The 22531-nt window shown below is 41.6% G+C and overlaps 1 long non-coding RNA gene across 1 annotated transcript; it reads left to right on the top strand.

Annotated features, from left to right (window-relative positions):
- Positions 1 to 12918: 12918 nt before the first annotated feature.
- LOC129152011 (uncharacterized) lies at positions 12919 to 16234 on the top strand. The gene is made up of 3 exons (XR_008558719.1): positions 12919 to 12935; positions 13929 to 13987; positions 16174 to 16234. It is a non-coding gene; the product is annotated as an uncharacterized LOC129152011 (long non-coding RNA).
- Positions 16235 to 22531: the final 6297 nt, after the last annotated feature.

Consider the following 22531-nt stretch of genomic DNA (forward strand, 5'->3'; position numbering starts at 1 on the left):
CGTTCGTGTCCAGCACCCGACCGTGAGCTGCTGGAGCGCGGGGCGTGCCCTCCTCCCCGGCCTCGGTGTCCCATGGGTTTTGAGACGCAGAAGCTGCTCAATCATTAGCAAGAGAACGTGTATGGGGGAGGTGGGGTTGGGATGGGAGGTAGGATTATTGAATGCAGCGGCCTAATGGGGTCTGAAGAAAGTCAAGTGAGCAGTTCCAGTCTGTGGAAAATTTTGCAAGCCTTATTCTGTCCAGGGAAGTAAGGTTATTTTTGGTTTGGAGCTTCTTAACACACAACTCGTGAAGGAGCAACCGTTCATTGTGACAGTGGTCAAGGCAAGGGTTTGTGAAGCAAAACTGTGAGATAGGACAAAGGTCTCAAGGTCTGGGCAGTTCTAGGTGTGATTTCTTACTACATGTTAAAACGTAGTACAGTATCTTGTAGTTGCTGCTGTAAACAGGATGAGCTGACAGGAGCTCAATTGGATGAAAGTAGCTAACTGCAAAGAAGTCAATATGTAGTTGCCGAAATCCTGTATATAAGCAATGGCTAAGCCTCCCTGTGGGGAGGCAGGGTTTTGGATGGGAATCCCCTGTCTCCTTACTTGCTGTAAGTAAATAAAACTGCCTTGTGACGGTTGTCTTATTTTTTTTAGATAGATTAGCCCACGAGGTGAACCCCTTGAGTTCAGTATCAAAAGTTGCTATTGTTCTATTAAGCTTTGTTACTAAATGCTGGGAGGGAGCTGGGGGGGTGAAAATAAAGAAAAAAAAAGTTGTGTAACTCTTTTTCATTTTAAAACAGGAAATGTTATCTCTACTTAAAGGAAGATACAGCATTAAAACACTTCTGTAGTTGTAGTGTCCGTGACAGTAAAGAAATGATTTGACTTTAAAACAATAAATTGGCCAAATATTCCTAGTGAGATATATTAGCCCAAGGGGAAGAAACTGAGGAAACTTTCATCTTTTTATGGTATTCATATTGTCAGTAATAACATTCACATTTTTATTTCTGAAGTATATCTATATATATAAAAGCCTAAGCAATCATTATGACGGAATGACTGGAACTACCATTCGACCAGTTGCTATGACACGCACTGACCACCAGGGGGGCAGATGCTCAATGCAGAAGCTGCCCCCTGGTGGTCAGTGTGCTCCCACAGCCAACCTCTCACGGCCCCTCCCCCATGTTGGCTGCCCCCTCCCCTCCATAGGCCTTGATCACCAGCCAGGCTGAGGGACCCCCACCCATGCATGAATTCATGCACCAGGCCTCTAGTATTTGTATAAAGCATGTAAGTAAGTATGTCTTCCAAAAACCAAGATTTTCAGCATTGGAGAAACAAAATACAAATATAAAATCAAATTAAATAAAAACTCCACAATTCTAAATTTGAATTTAGAAATATCCATATGAAGTCATGGGGCACTTTTTCTTTTTTTTTTGGTCATTAAAAAAAAAAGTCTGTACACTGAAAAGGCCAAGAACAATGGTCAATCCAATGCACATTCCTATTCTCCAGACTATGAAGTTTTCTATCAGCTTTTCTTCTAGTGATTCTAGACTTGCTGCTGATCATTACCTAGATCCATTATTTCATCAGGATTTGCAAAATGATAGTCTATTTTCTGCATTTATTACCTGAAAATCTATAAAGAAGAACGTTCTCACATCAACTATTTGATTAAGACTCAGTTTGTAACAGGGAAGGTAGGATGCTGGATTCTTTTGTTTTCAGAATGTGAGATTCCTTGGGGTCCTCCAAAAGTGACCAATGATTTTTGAAAATCAGCATACTCATTTAAAAAAAAATACATTTTATTGATTTTTTACAGAGAGGAAGGGAGAGAGATAGAGAGAAACATCAATGAGAGGGAAACATTGATCAGCTGCCTCCTGCACACCCCCCACTGGGGATGTGCCTGCAACCAAGGTACATGCCCTTGATCAGAATCGAACCTGGGACCCTTCAGTCCACAGGCCGACGCTCTATCCACTGAAGCAAACTGGTTAGGACTCATTTTTTTTTTAATTGATTGGAGAGAGAGAGAGAGAGAGAGAGAGAGAGAGAGAGAGAGATAGAGAGAGAGTTGTTGTTCCACACTTATTTATGCATTCCTTGGTTGATCGTGTATTTGCCCTGACCAGGATCCAAAACAAAACCTTGGTGTATCCAGATGATGCTCTAACAAACTGAGCTACCCAGATGTGTTTTAATCAATTGCGGTTATTACTTTAAGTGCTAAAAGTGTTCGATCTTTGACATGCAGAAAAACCTTTAAATCGCCTCAGGAGTGTTTTTGACTCAACTCCTATTACCTTTACTTTCTTTTTTGTTTTCTGGTGCAACCAACACAATCTAGGCTTTCTTGTAGATTTCCTGCCCTAGACTTAGAATCAGCCCTTGATCTCCAATTGGAGCCCAAGTGACTTTTCATGGGAAATTATATTCAGAGATGACAGTCTAGACCTGTTTTAATATCCCCCAAAGAGAACAACTAGATAGTGTGTCTTCTGATGTGAAGCAATAGAGCAGTGATTTTTCAATGGGTGTGCTGCAAGTATTTTTTTTAAAATATATTTTATTGATTTTTTTACAGAGAGGAAGAGAGAGGGATAGAGAGTTAGAAACATCCATCAGCTGCCTCTTGCACACCCCCCACTGGGGATGTGCCCGCAACCAAGGTACATGCCCTTGACCGGAATCGAACCTGGGACCTTTCAGTCCGCAGGCCGACGCTCTATCCACTGAGCCAAACTGGTTTTGGCTGCAAGTATTTTTAAAGCATGCAATACCTGACTATTTAGTCATGGCACTGACCTCTTTTCCTTTAGATTGTCAAATTTAAAAAAATGACAACAGCCCACACAATAGCCATCCAGTGTGAATGAATCAAAATTATACCTACTTTTCTGTTAGATCAGCAAAAATATTTTTTTTTGGTATGCTGCCAAATTTTAGTAATTGGTATGTGTACCATGAAATGGAAAAAGTTGAAAATCGCTGCATCAGAGTATCACAACACAACCTGTGAAGTATTCTTGTCAGAGGTGATGCAATCAACAAAATCTAATGTGAGAAAAACTGTAGTTACATATATACACAGGTAATTTGCAAGAAAATAAAAAGGTTAAAAGATAAATCTCTTTTTAAAATACATAACACAAATATAGGATCTTGTTTGGAGCCTGCTTTTAACATACCAACTATTAAAAATAATTTGAGACTATCTAAAAATTTTAAGTAACATTTAAGTATGATATTTAAGAAATTATTTTTAAAGGTGAGGTAAATTTTGGTGTTTTATAAAAGTCATAATCTTTTAAGTATACATATTTAAATACATATGCATGAGAACATACATATGTTTCATGTACTTTCTGTCTCAGAAAGTAAGAAAGTGCTCAAAAAATAAAATAAAATAAAATAGAATTAAACAACCCACATTGATGAGAGTATGTCAAAGGAGAGAAAGAGCCAACTGAAAGAGCTCCCAGGGGTGAAAGTTGGAAAAAAATTAAGCAAGGAAATAGCGTACTGTTGGATTATAACCCAAAGTGTAAAGTAAATGTCATACTAGTATATGGAGAGATTGATGATTTGAGTATGTTAATAAATACAGAAGAGACAAATCTCTGTGAAAAAGATTTCCAATAAATTTCTGTAGGAACTCTGCCCTTGAGAAGTGGAAATACAATTCCTCTCCCTTAGCTGTAGACTGCACATAATGACTTCCTCCTAAAGTGTGAGGTATGGAAAAAGAGGGGAAAGGAGAAACTGTATACCGTATTTTCTGGCGTATAAGATGACTTTTTAACCCAGGAAAATCTTCTATACGCCCAGTCGTCTTATACGCCGGAAAATACGGTACTAGAGAAACCTGACAAACTCTTGCTAGGTGTTTGTGGGAAACATCATTGCCATAAATCATGTTCATAGGACACACACTTGATATGATGCAATACAAATAACATGTTAGCCGAAACCGGTTTGGCTCAGTGGATAGAGCGTCGGCCTGCGGACTGAAAGGTCCCAGGTTCGATTCCGGCCAAGGGCATGTACATTGGTTGCGGGCACGACCCCGGTAGGGGGTGTGCAGGAGGCAGCTGATCAATGTTTCTCTCTCATCGATGTTTCTAGCTCTCTATCCCTCTCCCTTCCTCTCTGTAAAAAATCAATAAAATATATTTAAAAAAAACAAACAAACAAACAAACAAATAACATGTTACCTCTGTAGTCTTCCTTCCAATAGCCCATAACACCAGTCTTATGAGAAATACATCAGACAAATTCCAACAATACAGCATCCTACAAAGTGTCTGGCCAGTAATCCTGGAAGCTGTCAATGTCATCCAAACAGGGAAAGTCTGAATAACTGTCATAAGCAAGAGCCTAAGTTAAGTAGCCATGACAACTAAATGTAATGTGGTATCCTTGACTGGGACCCTGCTCAGAAAAAGGGAAATAGGTAAAAACAAAGGGAATTTACATAAACTATGGACTTTACTAATAATGTTCACTATTGGTTTCTTAATTGTAACAATGTATCCTATTTAAGTAACGATAGTAATATGGGAAACCTGGTGTGGCTTTTGTAGTAACTCTGTGCTATCCTCTCAATTTATTTTGTAAATTTAAAACTGTTCCAAAATTTAAATAAATTCAAAAGGAAAGAAGTAGTAAAAATTTGTTTCAAAACAAATTGGGAGGAGTGTTGGGGGTGGGGGTGGGGGCGGTTAGAAACCAACAAAATTGTGAATTTATAATGTTGAAACTGGTGATGGATAGCATGGGGGTACCACTTTTCTTCTGGACTTGTTTGAAAGGGCCGTAGTTGTTTTAAAAATATTTTATTTGGGCCCAGCTGGTGTGGCTCAGGGGTTGAGATGGACCTATGAACCTGGAGGTCAGGGTTGGATTGCCCACTGGATCCCCAGTGTGGAGCGCGCAGGAGGCAGCCGATTAATGATTCTCTCTCATCACTGATGTTTGTATCTCTCTCTTCCTCTCTCTCCCTCTGCCTTCCTCTCTGAAATCAATACAAATATATTTATACAAAATTAGTTGGGCAACACCAGCATATAATGACTTCTCCCAGTAAGGAGAAAAAAAAGTGACCACGTGTGTTTCCTTTCCAAGACCGGGCAGAGGCAGGGGTTAAATTTGAAAAATCTTGTAAGATTTCCAGTGGTCAATGTCCCCCAAGTGACTTTGGCGGAGACAAGGTCTGGGTCTTTGAGCTCCAAGTTTGCCCTCCACGTGCCCAGGGATGCCCTTCTAGAAAAAGCAAGAAGCGTAGTTGCATTACGTTCCCGCAGAGGAACTTTCTGGGGCCGCAGCTTCCGCCACCACCTGGAGCACAGCCGCACCAACCCAGGCCCCAAACGCGGCATCTACTTCCGCTTCCGTTTCCGGGGCAGCGGAGGGAGCGTGTGGGGGGCACGTGGGCGCAGACTGCGCAGGCGCGGCCCGCTGGGCATTGGAGGTGAGCTGAGGGCCAGGAGCACGGCCGGGCTGGGCCGTGGGACTCCGGGCACAGGCGGACGCCACCACGGCCAGACGTCAGAGAAGGGTCGGGGTCAGCGGCCCTTTTGCCTCTTTCCAGGTCAGGGTCCCCAGGCGCAGGGGGCCGTGCGAGGGGCTGCGTGTGGGCGGCGGGGTTTTGGTCCCTGGGGGGCCGGACGTTGGGCCCTGGACGTTGAGGTCGGGCGGGCGTTGAGCAGCTACAAGGGGCCGGGGCGTGGAGAGAGGAGGGAAGGGTGCCGGAGGCCTTCGTGCCTCGGCCGGGCAAAGGGCAGGCCTAGGGCTGGAGGTTTTAGTGTGGGTGGGATCCGTACTGAGGGGAGGAGCGAGAGATGGCTGGGATTGAAGCCCCGGGCAAGCGAGGGCCCTGCAGCCGATGTGGAAAAATAGCGCTTCCAGGCGTGACTCTCTCCAAAACAGGACTGTCTGCCTGCATTCCATCAGGGGACCTTTCCCCGTCTCTCTGAAAGGAACTGGTGTGTGGATTCATTGCCTTTGATGAACTCAAAGCCACAGTGCAAACAGTAAAAATACACCCCCACCTCCTTATAGGGAAGGAAGCTGCAGCGCAGCATTGAACTTCGGTATGGTGAGACTAGGCCTGGGTTAGCCAGCAGTGTTGATAGCACGTCTGGGCCTTATAGCATGATGTAATTCTCCATTTAAGACTGCTTTTCGGCAGTCGGCGCCTGCTGTACCTAGGCTTGCCCTGTTGGCCTCTGCAGCAAGGAAGAAGCTCTGGTTCCCGTATTGAGCCACCAGGGCACTGAGGGCGAAATGGCACGGCCTAGGGATCTGACCTGGATGTTTAAAACATCTCAGCTGCGCAAGGTGGGGGGCTAGGGCGGAGGGAGGACAAGCCGCTTCATGTTTTCACTTTCTCAGGCCTCCCTCGCCTGTAGGAATAAAGGAATAGGAATATTTTAATCTTCACATTATTTCCATCTGAAAACGAGCCAACTGGTGCCATGTGAGTGGAGGGGATTCTGTGTATGTGGGAGTGGCATACAAGTCAAGGCCTAGAAGTCATACCTGCCTTTAAAGGACTAAGTCAGCGCCAGCCACTGTGCTGAATCGGTTACATACAGTCTTGTGTTCAGTCCTGTGATTCAGCAGGTGAAGGTCGGGAAGGAAAGGGGACGTGAGGGCTCACACAGGAGGGGTGTGGTCCCAGGGCAGCAAGAGGAGCCAGTCAGTGGGAAAGAGCCATCTTTTAAAGAGGAATGCCATACAGTTGGGTGTCCTAGAAATGAAAGACCGTAAGAAGCTTCCAGTTCTAGAACAGGTCTAGGTGTCTGTGTGCCTTGGGCATGGTAACGAAAATTCCTGGATAGGGAGAGGCAAGTGAGGTGTCCTTCTACCTAAATTTTCCACAGCAAGTGGAGCTTTTAAGCCTAAGGCCTTATTTGCTGCTGAAACTCTTTTCAGTGGGTCGAACACCGATTCTGTTGTCGTTATTGTTCCTAAAGTCAAGTATATGAACTAATTTCTGGACTTTGAAGAATGAATGTAAAACATGAATGTTGGGGATCAATTCTGAAGAACTGACATGTAGCCTTACTCAGATCCAAAGAGCCTTTCGAGGAGAAACTTAACATACCCGGGCAAAGCAGCTGCTGCCAGTGCCGGCCGTGGGAAAAGAATCCACACCCCTCCCAGGCCAGGGTCTCTCTTCTGTAGGAGGTGACTAGTAAAAGCACAGGGTGGGTAGTCACGTAGATCACCAGAAAGAACAATGCATTCCTAAGTTAACAGATAAGGTCAGGCAGTTACCTCCTTGCTGGGGGCATGACAGTCCAGCTTTTCTGGGTAGTCAGCCACGCCTGAGGCTGTAGAGAATTAAACAGCCAGAGGGTTAAACAGATAGTCCAACATTTCCCAGCCACCTTTGCTGCTGGAGCCATATTGCATCTCTGTGAGTTCCCCTACAATGAAGTTTTGCTATTAAATTTCAGTGGACCTTATAGCATGATATAATTCTCCATTTAAGACTGCCAGATGTAGTTTAAAACAGTGAATTTCATTTCCCCCATTCAAGTTGGCATGGAAAGCAGTGCAATAGTGCATTTTAAATATATATTTTATTGATTTTTTTACAGAGAGGAAGGGAGAGGGATAGAGAGTTAGAAACATCGATGAGAGAGAAACATCGATCAGCTGCCTCCTGCACACCCCCTACTGGGGATGTGCCCGCAACCACGGTACATGCCCTTGACCGGAATCGAACCTGGGACCTTTCAGTCTGCAGGCCGACACTCTATCCACTGAGCCAAACCAGTTTCGGTGCAATAGTGCATTTTAAATGGTTGTGCCACACGAATATCTTTTGAATACCTCATTGTATTACAGCACCTACCAAGTACCATGGTAGGTGCTGTGAGTAATCAGAGGGTTTTTTGTTTGGTAATTAAAAAAAAAAAATAATAAGGCTTGGTTCCTGCACACAAGCTACTTGAATCTAGAAGACAGACTTAACTGTTTATAGGTAACTGTAATACAAAGTGGTAAGATGCTGATTGACTGTGGATTGACTGTCAGCCTCACCAAATAAAGGCAGTCTGGAGTTGTAGGCTGCATTTTGAGGGTCCTGCTTGAGAAGATGACTATTCTCTAGTTTTGTGGTTTAAATGTTACTGTGATCTTTACTTGGTTTAGAATTAAGTAACCACATGTTAGGAAAAAAGGTTTAATTAATATGCATTGATATTTTAATCTGTACAGTGTTTTTTTCTACAAAAGTAATTTAACCTTAAATATAGTCTATATATATATAAAAGGCTAATATGCTAAGTGTCCAACCTTTCGACCAGTACTTATGATGCGCACTGACCACCAGGGGGCAGACGCTCAACACACAGGCATGAAAACATGGAACAGACTGATGAATCTCAGAGGGAAGAGGGGAGGGGGGAGGGTGGGAAGAGATTAACCGAAGATCTTATATGCATACTAGAGGCTCAGTGCACAGATTCGTGCACCTGTGGGGTTCCTCAGCTGGCAGAAACCGGCTCTCTGACATCCCCTGAGGGGTCCCAGATTGCGAGAGGGTGCAGACCAGGCTGAGGGAACCCACCAGTGCACGAATCCATGCACCGGGCATATAGTTGGAATATAAAAAAGACAGTGAAAAGATTCCCTCATCAACCCAGGCCAGAATACACTATCATTTAAAATTTAATGTATCTCATTCATTTATTTTTAAATATTTTTGTAAATATATTTTTTATTCCAGAGAGGAAGGGAGAGAGAGAGGGAGAGAGACAGAAACATCAATGATTAGAGAGAATCATTGATCAGTCAGCTGCCTTCTGCACACTCCCTACTGGGGATCAAGCCCACAACTCAGGCTTGTGCCCTGACCAGGAATCGAATAGTGACCTCCTGGTTCATAGTTGATGCTCAACCACTGGACCACCCTAGCCAGGCTCATTCATCTTTTTAAATGGAGTTTTATTCTTTGCTTTGAAGTTATAATTATTGAATATACAGGTTTTTTTTCCTGATTTTTCATTTGCCATTCTAGCAGACATTTTATAATGTTTTAAAAACTAGTGTTTTAAATGGTAATGTAATATTCTATCTAGTAGAAGCATCACAGTTAACTTTTTTTTTCTGTATTTTTGGGCCATTTTAAATGGACATTTGTACATGCAGGATTTTTTTGATGTCTGGATTATTTTAATGGGATGATTTCTAAAACTAGAGTTACCAGGTGAGTGGCTAGGGGTGTTTTTTAAGACTCTTTAGGTATATTGCCAAATTGTTTCCCAGAAGGGGCATATTCTTAAAGACTCCTTAGATATATTGCCAAGTTGTTTTTCAGAAAGGGCTTATTAATTTTATATTCCCTTCAGTAGTGAGTGTTCTTTTTTATTGCATCCATGCTAGACAGAAAGTAATACATAGTTATTTCACTTTGACATTTTTTAAGTTACAAATGAGATTGAATGTTTTTCAAAACCCTTTTGTTTGTCAATCTTCATCCTCTATGCATTCTATTCATGCCTTTGCTTACTTATTTTATTGGTATCTTTATCTACTGGGCTGCAAATAACAAACTTGCCGTAGTAAGTTTATGCATACATACATAGACAGAGCTGTTGTGACCGCTCAAGGGTACCACCAGGGATATCAGATTCTTGGCGTTTTCTGCTCCACCACGGTGACCTCTTGGTTCATGGGTCGATGCTCAACCACTGAGCTGGCCGGGCTCCTCCTTCATTATTGTGAGTCCAAGGTTTCTTTGAACCCTTCAGTTCTGTTTCATTAATATTAGCATTCCACCTGTATTTTGGTTATTTGTGTAGCCCATGTTTTAGTCCTTTTATTTTCAACCTTACCTTGCAATTTTGTTTTCAACCTTAACATTATTAATTTTGTTTTATGTGTGCCTTTGATACATAACATCAAGTTGAATGTTTTTCTTCCTGGGCCTTCCCCCCCCCCCCCCCGCTATGTTAATTGATACTAAATCATTGATATTTAGATTACTTGGGCTGGGTTCTGTCATCTCATTTGATGTTTCGCTTTACCATGCTTGAATTTTTTTTCCTATTGGATTGAGAGTTTTCCCCTCTAGTTTTAAAGTTATGCATTCTATTTTTATTCTTCTGGTAGCTACCCTGGTATTTTAATGCACGTTCTTTATATTTCTTGTACAGAGTCTAGAGTTACCCAGCATTTGAGTCCCCACACAGTTTCCCCTGGAGGTTATTTTCCTTTTGTAATTTCACAATATTTCTCTCTTTTCTTACTGCATCCAACATTGAAGTTCTCAGTCTGATCCTCCAATGTAGATGTGCTTATTACTGCAGGTACATTCTCCTGGCAGCTGCAGGGTCTCTCACTGGAGCTGCCCATCTGCAGGCCTTCTATTAGGGATCCTCCCAGGGTCTGGTCCACTGAGAGTTCCCCACTGAGTGTGCCTGTGTATCTCTTTTATTATTATTATTATTATTATTATTATTATTTCATTATTTTCTGGATTGTTATTGGAATAAGCTACATCTGATTTCAAGCAAGAAAGAAGATGAAAGTTTTAGGACACCAAGAGGAAGGATTTTTCTGCTATTTCTTTTTTTTTATAATATATTTTTATTGATTTTTTTACAGAGAGGAAGGGAGAGGGATAAAGGGTTAGAAACATTGATGAGAGAGAAACATCGATCAGCTGCCTCATGCACACACCCACTGGGGTTGTGCCCGAAAACAAGGTACATGCCCTTGACTGGAATTGAACCTGGGACCCTTCGGTCCTCAGGCCGACGCTCTATCCACTGAGCCAAACCGGTTAGGGCTCTGCTATTTCTTTATATCTTCTATTCACAGCAATGTTAAACAACATTGAGGTGTTACTCATGCTAGTTTCACCTCTCTGTGTTTTTTGTTTGTTTGTTTTTTGTTTTCCTGAGCAGTTTGGGAAGATGGGCAAAAATTTTGCCTGTGCTCTTCAGACAAAGCTGTAGTTCACTATTTCAAAAAGAGTTGTTTGTCCACTTTTATTATGTCCCCTTGGCAGGACACTGAGTATTTTTAAGATTAAGAGAATAATAAAATACCAGCATAATTTCTGGATAGAGGTTTCTCAGCTGCACTTTGCAACAATATGTGTACCTTATATTCAGAGACAGGTGCACACAGATAAGTGCTTAAAAGCAGTAGATGGGAATTGAAATTTATGGAAGCTTAGTTGGAGATTATCAAACGAGAGGATTTGGGGAAAATGCAAAAAAATAGGGTCAACTGAGGAAAATTGTGAAGGATGGCTAGGAAGGACAGCATTTGCCAGGCAGATGAGAGCAAGGTATTCTGGATAGTAGGTTCAGCGTATTCAAGGACATAGCGTAGCATCAAGTATGCGAGGGTAGGGGGATTCTGAGAGGCTAGAAAGGTAGGTGATGACCTGATTTAAACAATAGCCTCTATTGTATTTCCCCATTAAGTCATAAGGTTTGTTTCCAATAGCGCTTTTTTTTTGCACTATGAGTTTTAATGAAAAATATTAAAACAGCTTAACTAATAATGTATTATAAAACTTTGATAGCTCGTTATACTACCATTTGTAAGGCATATATTTATTATTTTGATAGAGCTGAAAGAAACTTTATATACTTGTATTTGCTGTTCTCCATTTCAGAGAAAAATTATGCAGAGGTCTAAAATATGTATAAATCAAAGCCCAACTGAGAAGTGAAATACAGACAACAAAATCTATGCACAGATGTGCCCTAAGAGCATAGGTGGTTTTTAGCTCATGTTTTGGGTGAGAAAATTTAGCTTATTTCACACGGTACAAAAGCAGGTGCAGTAGTAAAGCTCAATCATGAAACCCCTCAATCAATTATTTTTAGCATGCCTCTCAATTTTTCTTTCCCCTCCTTTCCTGTCTTCCATGCCTGAGTCTTGAACTGGTAACCAGTTGAGAGGTTGGGGGGCATAAATGGGCCTTGGAGGAGGTGTCACCGAAGGCGAAAAAGTAGATCTGGCCATAACTATATAGACATTCCACCCATAGATAAGTCCAGTTATTGCTAAAAAAAAAAAAAAAAAGAATACTTCCCTGAAACGTCTGTTTGGTCTTTGGCCCTTACAATCCTGTGTTGTGGGCAGCAAGCTCAGATGCTCCAGCAGAACTGTGGGAGGAGGCAGGCAGCATAGGGCGGAGACTGGGGGACCAGAAGGGCCAGGGGTTGGGGATTGGGACTAGAGGCCCAGCGGAGGCTTTGCGCCCCTTGCAGGCTTCCTGTCCTGCTGTTGGGCGCTGGGAGCCTCCTGGCCCCCCACACTGTCATGGACCGCAAACCCCCCTGCCCCCCAAGGCTCAAGGCTGCATGGTTCCGAAGCTTTTTAAAGTAAGGGCTGTGTGGAACTCCGAGAGGACTCTTTCCATGTCTTGAGTTAGTCCTCGGTCCTCTTGCAGTTTGTCCTCACTGATGGAGCCGTTCTTTTCTTATACCTGTAACAAGCCAGGCCAATATCGTGGTGACGTCTGCTTTGGAATTATTCATGAGAATTGTCTGTTACATAAAAAATCACCCGAGGCTTTGTAATTAAAGTTGCCTTTTAACTACATTTCTTCCCTTAGACTTATGTGAATGTTAACTTACCGCTTAATGGGATGTCAAGAAATAATTTGGAGGCATCTACTTATAAAATGACAGAGCCGTTTAATTTTGAGAAAAATGAAAGCAAGCTTCCATCACATGGTGCTTTAAGAAGTCCTGGAGGACAGCCTAATCACCCAAATTTCAGGTTGAAAAGCCCAGAGAATAGAAATAAAAATAACAATTTTTTGCTTTGTGAGCAAACCAAACAGTATTTGGCTAGTCAGGAAGACAATTCAGCGTCTTCAAACCCTAATGGCGTCAATGGAGATGTGGTTGGATCCAAAGGAGGCAGGAAGACATTGCCAACGGGTGAGTGACAATTACAGGTTAATACTGCTTATTTTGATGGTTTCTTTGACTTTTCACAAGTGTGTGTCTGTTAACACAATAGCCAAATGGCTGCCATACAGTATTTGCATTTAAATATTAATTTAGAAGGGAAAACAAGATGAATCACACAAAGGATTCCTGGGGAGAGAATGAATACAGATGAGCTTTTCCCCCAAAGAGAGCTATACATACTAGGAATGTAGAAAGGAAGGAAACCCTATGACTTTTTATAGGAGTTCTAAAGATGGACCATATTTTACATGCATAAAGTACTGTGCCGACATTATGCATATAAGAGCTCACAAAGATATATTTAAGACATTAAATTGTTTCACTTAAAAAAAAAAATCATTCCTTTAGTCTTCATTCTAAAAATCGGCTGTTTAAGGAGGTTGGACCCTGCTGGAATTTAGCCTCTTTGAACCTGAGATGTGACCTTCTAACATTATGGTGATGTAATTCTCAGTGGCCCTTGGGCCGCTGGGGTTCCCCAACAGGTCAGAACTATTTCTCTAATAATGTTAAACATTATCTGCCTTTTTAGTTGTGCCAATTTTACACTGATGTACAAAAACAAGGTGGGTAAACTATTGGCATTTTATTAGCTCAATATTAGGCAGGGCACCAACCTGGGCTAGTGGTCATTGAGTTTTTCATTGCCATCCACTTTGGAGTTAAGGCCAAAAAAAGACATAAATGACATTTCTTAAGAAACAGGATGAATTATTAATAAATTTTAACCCTTGTTTACAGATGTTTTATTATTTTGTGTGTTGAAGTGGGAATTATCCCCCTAACTTCTATAGCATATTGAATATGAAATTTCAGAGAAGTAGGATGTTGCTTATTTATAGTGTAGCTTTAAGACTGTCATGGTATATCTTTATTATTTGAACATTACTTAATTAATTTTACATCCTCAGCAACAAATTAATATTTAGCTTTTATTAGGCTTTATGTTTTCCTCCCCAGGAAACTCAGTGTCTCCATTAAATGTTGGAAATAATTCACCACCCAAAGAAGCAAATAGTGTAAGTTCTGGATTGTTTTCCTTTTTGGTGTTTTTGTTTGGGTAAAAGATTCTAAACGTGTTTTTGTATTGCAATAATAAATAATTATTCAGTATTCGGGTATTTTTTAAGGTCAAGCTTCCTTTTCTTTAATGTAATGCTTTTTTTTAAAAAATGCAACTTTTTCTTTTTAGGTAATTGTAGATTGAATACAATTGTCAGAAACAATGGAAATCCTGTGTAGCCTTTACCCAGTTTCTCCCTATGGGGACAGGCTACAGAGCTGTAGTGTAATATCACAGCCAGGATATTGACCTTCATATTCAAGATACAGAATACTTCCGTCAGTACAGGAGCCCTTATGTGCTTTTTTATGGCCATACCCACTTCCCTCCTGCCCCTATCCCTTCCTTAACCCAGATAGCCAGTAATTTAACCATTCCTTTAGGATAGGTCTGCTGGTGACAAATTCTCTTAGTTTTATTTGAGATTTCCTCTTCATTTTTTGAAAGAAATTTTTCTTGAATAAGTTTCTTAGTTAACAGTTCTTTTCTTTCAGCACTTAAAAAATATCATGCCACTTCGTTCTGCCTCCATGAAAAATCTGTTCTCTTTTGAATTGTTTTTCTCCTCTGTATGAAATATCATTTCTCTTTCCCTGCTATTAAGTGTTTTTGTTATCTTTAGCTTTAAGAAATTTGACTAAAGTGTGTCTTGGTGTGTAGTTCTTTGAGTTTATTCTCTTTGAGGTTTGCTCAGCTTCTTAAATTTGTAGTCCTATCTCTTTTGACAAATTTTGGTCATTATTTACTTGAGTACTTCTTTAGCCCTGCCTTCTTTCTCCTTTCCTTCTGAGACTCTTCAAATACATGAGTGTTATATCTCTTGTTGTAGTCCCAGAGGTCCCTGAGGCTGTGCTTATTTATATTTTCTGCTCACTCTGTCTCTCTCTCTTGTTCAGATTAGGTAAGTTCTATAGTTTTGATCTTCATGTTCACTGTCTCTTTCCTCTGTCCCCTCCTTTCTGCTGTTGAGCCACCCATTGTGTTTTTAATTTTTGTTATTGTACTTTCCAGTTCCAAAACTTTCATTTGGTTCTTATTTCTTTTCTAAGACTCTCTTTTCCTTCATTTCAAGCATGTTCATAATTGCTTGTTGAAGTATTGATGGCTGCTTTAAATTCTTTGTCAGATAAACTTAACATCTGTCCTCTTGAGTTTACATCTTTTCATTTTTCCTTGTAATTTTCCTGGTTTTTAGTATGACAGTTTGCTTCTGTTGAAACAGACATTTTGGGTACTATGTTATGAAACTCTATGTTATTTAAATTTTCTGTTTTAGCCAACTTCCTCTGACACTGCTCCATCAGGAGAAGGGGGGTGTTGCCAGGTGGAAGTAGTTGTTCAGGCTCCCCGCTCAGTCTCTGTTGACACCAAGGGGGTGTTCTTCCTTGCTGCTGGGTGAGGGTGGGGTAAGGTGGGCAGAGAATGGACAAGCCAGAGGGAGATTTGGAGGTGGGAAGATTTGGAGACATTCATTATTGTTGAATGTTGGCAAAAAGGTCCTGACTGTCCACTAAGTCTCCTCTAACACCACCCCAATGGTGGTGAGTTGGGAGGTGAGGGGTTTGGGTGACACTTGTTTTTTTTAATTTAATTTTTTATTTTTATTGATTTTGGAGAGGAAGGGAGAGGGAGGGAGAGATAGAAACATCAATGATGAGAGAGAATCATTGACCGGCTGCCTCCTGCACGCCCCACACTGAGGATCAAGTCTGCAACCTGGGCATGTGCCCTTGATGGGAATCGAACCTGGGACCCTTCAGTCTGCAGGCCGATGCTCTATCCACTGAGCCAAACCAGCTATGGCTGGGGTGACATTTCTTACTGCCAGATGGAAGTCCAGGCTCCCATGTGGTCTCCACAGGGAACCCCTGCAGGGATGAAGTGTTGGCTTCCTACTTTGTTGGCCTCTGATGCCACTTGGTGGGAGGGCTGCTACCTCATTATAGCCTGGTGAAAGTGGAAGTCTCGGCTCCCCACTCTACTCTTGCTGGTGGAAGTGGGGGCCACAGTTTTACCTGCAGTGTTTGTCTAGAGGAGAGTAGTTATTGATAAAAGTTTTTTGTCTCGCTGGGCTGCCCCTTTCCTAGAGAGAGCAAGCTTTTGGTTGGGGCTTTTATTGTCTGCATCTTTTGATGTTTTTAGATTGCTGGCTTCTCCAGCACCCCATCTGGGATAGATAGATGAGGAAAAAGAGAACTCAGAGAACCCATCGCCATTCCTTCTGTGAGTCCCAGGGTTCCTAGTTTGCTGCCTTCTTTCAGAGTAGGCTTATGTTTGTTTTACATATAAGTCCAGGATTTTTAGTTTTACTTAGTGGGAAGAATAGGGAAATGTCAGTCTTTATCTTCCCAGAAGAGGGAATTCCAAAGCTAGTAGTTTTTAAATGTTATTACCAAGTTTTAATATTGCTATTCTCTTTTTTTAATAGAAGCCTAACAATAATGTGTCTCCTGCAAAGTCAAAAAATATACACAAGTTGGTTGAGAATTCCTTGTCCATAAATAATCCAGCACTCTTCAAATCCTTAGGACCTCCTCTTCGATCAACTACTTGCCATCGCTGTGGCCTCTTTGGTAAGCATGTTGCTCTCAGTTGTGTTAGATTATTCCTTTACATGTTTGAAAAATATCTTGATTACAGAAAATTTAAAATATATTAAATGTAAATGGAATAATATATGCAACATATACCCATCTTTCAGCTTCACCAGCCATCAACATACAATCATTTGTTCATCCATACTTTCCCACTCTTATTGCTTCTTGTTTTTTTTATAGTTGTTTTTTTTTAAAAAATAAAACTTTCATGCATTGAAACACACAAACTCGCACCCCATCAAGATAGAGAATATTTTCTTCTTCTCAGAAAGTTTTCTCATGCCACTTCTCAGGCACTGTACTTCCTAGAGGCAACCACTGTTTTTTTCAATAAATTAATTTTGCCAGAATTTCATATAAATGAAATCTACAGAATTTCATATAAATGGAACCATACAGTATGGGCTCTTTTGTATAAAACTTTTTTCACTTAGAATTATATTTTTGAGATTCATCCATGTTGTTGCATATACGTTAATTATTTTTGTTTGTTGCTGAGTAGTATTTCATTGTATGATTATACCAGTTTGTTTATCTGTTCTTTTGTTGAAACATTTTTCTTTGTCCAGTTTTTGTTATGTATAAAGCTCTCTGCATATTTTTGCACATGTCTTTGTGTGGACATATGTTTCATTTCTCTTGATTACATACCTAGGAGGAGAATTGCTTAGTCAAAAGGGTAGGCATATGTTTAACTTTATAGGAAACAGCCAAAGTAGCTGTCTCATTTTACATTTCCATTGGTAACAAGTTCTGATTCCTTTAGCTTTGTTTACATTAGGGATTTTCAATCTTTTTAATTTTAGCCTTTCTTGTGGGTGTGTAGTGATATCTCATTGTGGTTTTAATTTGCATTTCCCTCCTAATCAGTGGTCTTGAGCCGTTTTTCTTTTATTTTATTGATTTCAGTGGGAGAGAGATATAGAAACAGCAATGATGAAAGAGAATCATTGATTGGCTGCCTCCTACATGCCCCACACTGGGGATCGAGCCTACAACTCGGGCATGTTCCCTGACCAGGAATCAAACCGTGACCTCCTGGTTCATAGGTCGATGTTTCAACCACTGAACCATACCAATCAGGCCTCTCTTTCTTTTAGAGTGGAGGCATTTGAGACCAGCTTGGGTTTGTTGTTTTTCGGTAACATGTTTTTTTTTCTGCCTGGATACTGATAGGATTTCTTTTTTAATCCTCATCCAAGGACATGCTTTTTTATTTTAGAGAGAGGGGAAGAGGGAAGGAGGACAGGAGGGAGGGAGGAAATAACTTAATCAGTTGCCTCTTGTAAGACCCCTACTGGGGATTGAACCTGCAACCTTGGTGTATTGGGATGATGCTCTAACTGAGCTATCTAGCCAGGGCTGTTTTATATTTTTGTTGTTGTTAATCCTCACCAGAGGATATTTTTTTTCATTGATATTTAGAGAGAGTAGAAGGGAGAGAGAGAGGTGAGAGAGACACATCAATTGCCTCCTGCACATGCCCTGACCCGGCCCGGAGATTGAGCCTGCAGCTCAGGTACTTGCCCTTGACCAGGACCCTTCAGTGTGCGGCTGACATTCTAACCACTGAACAACACCATATTTTTAATGGCACAGAGTAAGCCATGTCAGAGTCTGCTTGCACAAGTTACTTTAATTGCCACAGTTTTTCTGTTTCCTTTGGTTTCTTTTATAATGTGTTCTGGGCTCTACTTTAGAGAAGTCAGTTATGTTTCCGGTCTGTCCTCTCCTTTCTCTGCATTTTGAGAGAGCTTGAAAAGTTTAATCTTGACACCGAATTATAAACATCATAAGCCTCTTCAAATAATCTTGATATGATTAATAGAATGGTGTTTGATTTGTCTGGTCTTTGAAATTGTCTTGCTCTGGACAACACGTATTTGGAATGAAATGTTGTGGCTGTTTTCTGTAGGGTCACAGAGGTGTTCACAGTGCAAGCAGACATACTATTGCTCCATAGCATGCCAGAGAAGAGACTGGTCAGCACACAGCATCGTGTGCAAGCCTGTGCAGCAAAAGTAAGTGTGTGTTTCTATTCATTAGAGAATATTTCACCATTTTTTCCTGATATAACAAGGATCAAATCAGGTAGGCAGCCCATAATTGTAGATGCTGTTACTTTATTCTTATTTATTGAGGTGTAACATAAAGTGTGCACATCTGAAGTGAACAACTTTACAAACTTACAAGTTTTCATGAATATATTTTTATTAGGTTGGACACATTAAGATTTAAAACCTTAAGTGGCTTTTTTTTTTTTTAATGATTAGAGCTTAGAAAGCTCTTTTAATTATGTGTCCTTTACTAAATTCTAATGAGGTGGAACTCTCACAGTGCTTCTTGGATTGCAGTTTTGAAATACACAAATGCTGTGTGCTATTTAATGAGTTTACAAAGCAGTTTCACATATATAACCTGATTTCATCCTCAGAACTGTTTGATGTAGGGATGCTCTCCACTTCACAGATAAGAAAACTGAGGTTTGTAGACTGTGGCTATCTTCCTTTAACCAGGCGGCCGTGGGAAGACGCACTCCTGTGCACAGAGCGGACCATTGCTTAGGCAGTTGTTACTGTACTGTGATTCTGTCTGGAAGAAACTGTTTGCTCTTTTTGGATTTTGTTGATTGAGAATTTAACATAATTGTGGTCCTTACTCTTAATTAGCTCTGTATTATAAGTATTAACATTAATTGTTTTATTTTAGTTTCCACAAACCTGAAGACAATAAATCATCTTATGAAATAAAGAACATGGAAGTGAAAAATGAGGTATGATGTAGACTCATTTCTGCATTTCACTAGTGTTTGTTTAAGAACAGAAGCCTCCTGCTGAATAAATCTGCACACCCTAGGGATTAATGTGGTGACTGTTGGGGCTCACTGATTATTGTTGATACCCAGCCTTTTCCAGAAAAGGGCTTTCAATGCCTGTGTCTGTGTCAAACCACTTGGACTAGTGAGGGAGTCCCTTCTTTGCAGTCCCTGCACTCAGACCTTCTCTAGCCTCGTCAGCTATTTTGACCTTGATTCCAGCAAATAATAGCCACACTATCATTGAAATATGTTCTTGTATGTAACCCACTTATGTGTTTTTTTTCAATCCAGAGTGACTGTCCATTTGGAGTTACTAAAGAAATACCCATTTGTGCTGATAAAATAATGTTTTCTGATTTGAGAAGTCTACAACTTAGGAAAACCATGGAAATTAAGGTATTTGTTGTTTAATCTTTGTGGACAGAAATCCAAAGAACTATGGATTTTATTTTCTTGTTTTCTATTTTGAATTCATGGTAGCTACAAAATTTAATCTGATGAAATTGATAGATTGAAAGAACTATCTGCGACGCTTATTGTATCTTAGTAAAAGCTTTAAGAAATGCACATTTGCTTGTGTTCCAGTGAATTTTTTCTATCTTTGGAAGGGTACAGTTACTGAATTCAAAGACCCAAGTGACTTTTATGTGCAGTTATATTCTGCAGAAGTTTTAGAATACATGAACCAACTTTCTGCGAGCCTAAAGGAAATATATGCAAATACAGTGCATGAGGAGGATTATATTCCTGTTAAAGGGGAAGTTTGTGTTGCCAAGTACACTGTTGACCAGGTAACCTCTCTTGAAATGAATTATTTAATAAAATGTTTTAATTTACTTTGGTTGTATCAACTTGACACCAGAGCTTTTAATGATGCATTAGGTGGCTTAAAAGCGAGACTGGTCCGACTTCTGTTTTTCTTCCTCCGTCAGTCTTCCAGGCTCTGTTCGGTTACTTGCTCCCTGCGCTAGGCCGGTTCAGCTCTGTTTATGGGCTCCTCGGGTGCTGCTTCCAGGCTGATTGCTAGTCTTAGAGCTGGTGTTTATTTGTGTAGCTGAGGCACCAGGGTGTCATAGAGTCGACTGGGCTAGAATAGCTTGACAATATTTGTACATAGCACAGTGGCCTAATTAAACAATTTTGGGCAAGATTACTAGAAAATTATGTTAACTTGTTAATTGAGTGCCTTGAAATAGAACGGTTAGCCTTTCCTTTGCATGTTCTATAGAGTGAGAATTTTTCAACCTAAGATTGTGAAATGCTACTAGACACTTTTCCAAAGAGGACATACAGATGGCCAGTAGACATATGGACATATGTTCAATGTCACTATTCATCAGAGAGATGCAAATTAAAACTATAATAAGGTGTTACCTCATACCTGCCATACTGTTACCATCAATATATTAACAAACAAATGCTGGTGAGGATGTGGAGAAAAGGGAACCCTGGTATACTGCTGATAGGAATGAAGACTGGTGCAGCCATTATGGAAAATTGTATGGAGTTTCCTCAAAAAGTTAAATATGGAACTGCCATATGACCCAGCAATCCCACTTCTGGAAATATATCCTAAGAACCCCAAAACACCATTCAGAAAGAGTATATGCACCCCTATTTCATAGCAGCATTATTTACAACTTGAGGCCCAGTGCACTTGTGCATGGGTAGGGTCCCTAGGCCTGGCCGGTGATCAGGGCCGATCTGTGGGGCGACTGGCGGGGCAATTGCGGAGCCCCCGCTGGCACCTGCCTTGGCTGGCCTGGGGCTGCCTGTTCACCAGCCCCGCTGCCAGGTCCTGCGAGCTGGGGGAAGCTCCTGCATTGAGTGTCTGTCCCCTTGTGATCAGTGTGCATCATAGTGACCAGTCTTTCCACTGGTCATTCTGCCGTTCAGTCGATTTGCATATTAGGCTTTTATTATATAGGATAGGATAGCTAAGATCTGGAAGTAGCCCAGGTGCCCATCAGTAGATGAGTGCATAAAAAGCCGTGGCACATTTACACCATGGAATACTATATGGCTGTAAAAAAAAAGTTTCTATTCTTTATGATAGCCTGGATGGACCTCGAGATTTTTTATGCCAAGTGAAATAAGCCAACTAGGGAAAGACAAAATATCACATGATCTCACTTATATGTAGAATCTAATGAACAAAATAAACTGATGAACAAAATAGGTCCAGAGACATTGATGCATGAAACAGACTGACAGATCTCATAGGGGAAGGAGATGGAGGAGACAGAAAGAGGTTAACCAAAGAACATCCTATCTAATAAAAGAGTAATATGCAAATTGACCACTACTCCAAGACACAAGATGGCCACCCCCATGTGGTCAAAGATGGCTGCCCCCATGTGGACATAAGATGGCCACCACAAGATGGCCTGCAGGGGAGGGCACTTGTGGGCAATTAGGGGTGACCAGGCCAGCAGAGGAGGGCAGTTGGGGGTGACCAGGCCGGCAGATGAGGGCAGTTGGAGGAGACCAGGCCAGCAGAGGAGGGCAGTTGGGGGTGACCAGGCTGGCAGATGAGGGCAGTTGGGGGTGACCAGGCCAGCAAGGGAGGACAGTTGGGGAGGGACCCAGGCCTGCAGGGGAGGGCTGTTGGAGAGGACCAGGCCTGCAGGGGAGGGCAGTTGGGGGGAACCAGGCCAGCAGGGGAGGGCAGTTGTGAGCGATCAGGCAAGCAGGGAGGCAGTTATGGGTGACTGGACCGGCAGAGGAGGGCAGTTGGGGGAGACCAGGTCAGCAGGGGAGGGCAGTTTGGGAGGGACTAGGACTGCAGGGAGGGCAGTTGGGGGGGACCAGGCCTGTAGTGGAGGGCAGTTGAGGGGGGACCAGGCCTGCAGTGGAGGGTAGTTGGGGGGGGAACAGGCCTGCAGTGGAGGACAGTTGGGCGGGACCCAGGCCTGCAAGGGAGGGCAGTTGGGGGCAATTGGGCTGGCCAGGGAGCAGTTAAGGTGTCGATCAGGCTGGCAGGGGAGTGGTTAGGGGGTGATCAGGCTGGCAGGCAGAAGCGGTTAGGGGCAATCAGGCAGAAGCAGGTAAGCGGTTGGGAGCCAGCAGTCCTGGATTGTGAGAG

Source organism: Eptesicus fuscus, chromosome 17 (genome assembly GCF_027574615.1).
Source record: "Eptesicus fuscus isolate TK198812 chromosome 17, DD_ASM_mEF_20220401, whole genome shotgun sequence".
In the NCBI taxonomy this organism is placed as follows: domain Eukaryota; kingdom Metazoa; phylum Chordata; class Mammalia; order Chiroptera; family Vespertilionidae; genus Eptesicus; species Eptesicus fuscus.